Below are 2539 nucleotides of genomic sequence, written 5' to 3' on the forward strand. Positions count from 1 at the left end.
TATGGCTGAGTCCCTTCACTGTTCACCTGAAACTACCACAACATTATTAATCGGCTATGCTGCTGCTGTTGCTAAGTCGCTTCAGTCGTGTCTGACTCTGTGTGACCCCATAGACGGAAGCCCACCAGGCTCCCCCTGTCCCTGGGATTCTCCGGGCAAGAACACTGGAGTGGGTTGCCATTTTTTTCTCCAATGCATGAAAGTGAAAAGTGAAAGTGAAGTCGCTCAGTCGTGTCTGACTCGTAGCGACCCCATGGACTGCAGCCTACCAGGCTCCTCCGTCCACGGGATTTTCCAGGCAAGAGTACTGGATTGGGTTGCCATTGCCACCCCAATACAAAATAAAAAGTTTAGCATTTGGAAAAAAAAAAGGGGGGAAAAAGACTACATAAAAGGCAAACAGAACAAGAGGGAGATCAAAGCAATGACTAAGAACCAGGTGTGAGGAAGAAATGAGAGTATGGAAATAAATAGATATTGGGGAGCAAGGCATCAGAAGTCACACTCAAGTGGAAAGAAGAGATTCATATTTTCCAGCATAATGAAGTTAATCAGAAACCAAGAAGTCAGAGGGTTTTAGATGTAAGGAACAAACACAGTCAGCAAATAGAGGACATGAGAAATAATGGATACTTTTGTATTGTTGAAACTGAGGCAGGGACTTCCCTGGTGGTCCAGTGGTTAAGACTCCACACTTCCATTGGAAGGGGGAAGGGTTTGATCCCTGGTGGGGGAACTAAAATACCCCATGCTGCATGGTGAGATCAAAAGAAAAAAAAAAAAGAAACTGAGGCATTCTTTCTGGAGCCAAAAAATAAAAGACAATGGGCCCTGCAGTCAGACTTTGATCCCTACACTAACTCTGGGGACCTAGCTAAGAGAAGTCTCAGTTTCTTCTTGGACAATATGTACATTAAAATGGCTATCCAGTGCTTACTTTGGCAGCACATACATTTAAACAAACAATACAGAGAAGATTAGCATGGCCCGTGCACAAGGATGACATGCAAATAGGGAAGCATTCCATATTTTCACATGTACCATCTTAGAAAATGGTACCACTGAATGTAAATGATGTAACCACTATGGAGAACAGTATGATGGTTCCTTACAAAACTAAAAATAGTTACCGCATGATTCAGCAATGCCACTCTTGGGTATATAGCTGGAGAAAATCAGAATTCTAAATATACATGCACCCCAATGTTCCCTGATGCACTATTTACAATAACCAGGACATGGAAGCAACTTAAATGTCCATTGACAGAGGAGTAGATAAAGAAGATGTGTACATATATATAAAAGAGTATTAGTTCAGTTCAGTTCAGTTCAGTCGCTCAGTCGTGTCCGACTCTCCGCGACCCCATGAATCACAGCACGCCAGGCCTCCCTGTCCATCACCAACTCCCGGAGTACACTCAAACTCATGTCCACAGAGTCGGTGATGCCATCCAGCCATCTCATTCTCCGTCGTCCCCTTCTCCTCCCGCCCCCAACCTTTCCCAGCATCAGAGTCTTTTCCAGTGAGTCAACTCGTCGCATGAGGTGGCCAAAGTATTGCAGTTTCAGCTTTAGCATCAGTCCCTCCAATGAACATCCAGGATTGATCTCCTTTAGAATGGACTGGTTGGATCTCCTTGCAGTATAAGGGACTCTCAAGAGTCTTCTCCAACACCACAGTTCAAAAGCATCGATTCTTCGGCGATCAGCCTTCTTCACAGTCCAACTCTCACATCCATACATGACCACGGGAAAAACCATTGCCTTGACTAGACGGACCTTGGTTGGCAAAGTAATGTCTCTGCTTTTTAATATACTATCAAGGTTGGTCATAACTTTCCTTCCAAGGAGCAAGCGTCTTTTAATTTCATGGCTGCAATCAGCATCTGCAGTGATTTTGGAGCCCAAAAAAACAAAGTCTGACACTGTTTCCACTGTTTTTCCATCTATTTCCCATGAAGTGATGGGACCAGATGCCATGATCTTTGTTTTCTGAATGTTGAGCTTCAAACCAACCTTTTCACTCTCCTCTTTCACTTTCATCAAGAGGCCTTTGAGTTCCTCTTCACTTTCTGCCATAAGGGTAGTGTCATCTGCATATCTGAGGTTATTGATATTTCTCCCAGCAATCTTGACTCCAGCTTGTGCTTCTTCCAGCCCAGCGTTCCTCATGATGTACTCTGCATATAAGTTAAATAAGCAAGGTGACAATATACAACCTTGACGTACACCTTTTCCTATTTGGAACCAGTCTGTTGTTCCATGTCCAGTTCTAACTGTTGCTTCCTGACCTGCATACAGGTTTCTCAAGAGGCAGGTCAGGTGGTCTGGGATTCCCATCTCTTTCAGAATGTTCCACAGTTTATTGTGATCCACACAGTCAAAGGCTTTGGCATAGTCAATGAAGCAGAAATAGATGTTTTTCTGAAACTCTCTTGCTTTCTCCATGATCCAGCGGATGTTGGCAATTTGATCTCTGGTGCCTCTGCCTTTTCTAAAACCTGCTTGAACATCTGGGAGTTCACGGTTTACATATTGC

At 43.9% G+C, this 2539-nt stretch overlaps 1 non-coding gene across 1 annotated transcript; it reads left to right on the forward strand.

Annotated features, from left to right (window-relative positions):
* The first annotated feature begins 929 nt into the window (after positions 1-929).
* On the forward strand, positions 930-1033 carry LOC129535292 (U6 spliceosomal RNA). Its single transcript, XR_008681570.1, has one exon. It is a non-coding gene; the product is annotated as a U6 spliceosomal RNA (small nuclear RNA).
* The last annotated feature ends 1506 nt before the right edge of the window (positions 1034-2539 follow it).

This window comes from Moschus berezovskii, chromosome X, assembly GCF_049115385.1.
Source record: "Moschus berezovskii isolate FMDL1 chromosome X, NW_MosBer_1.0, whole genome shotgun sequence".
Lineage (NCBI taxonomy): Eukaryota > Metazoa > Chordata > Mammalia > Artiodactyla > Moschidae > Moschus > Moschus berezovskii.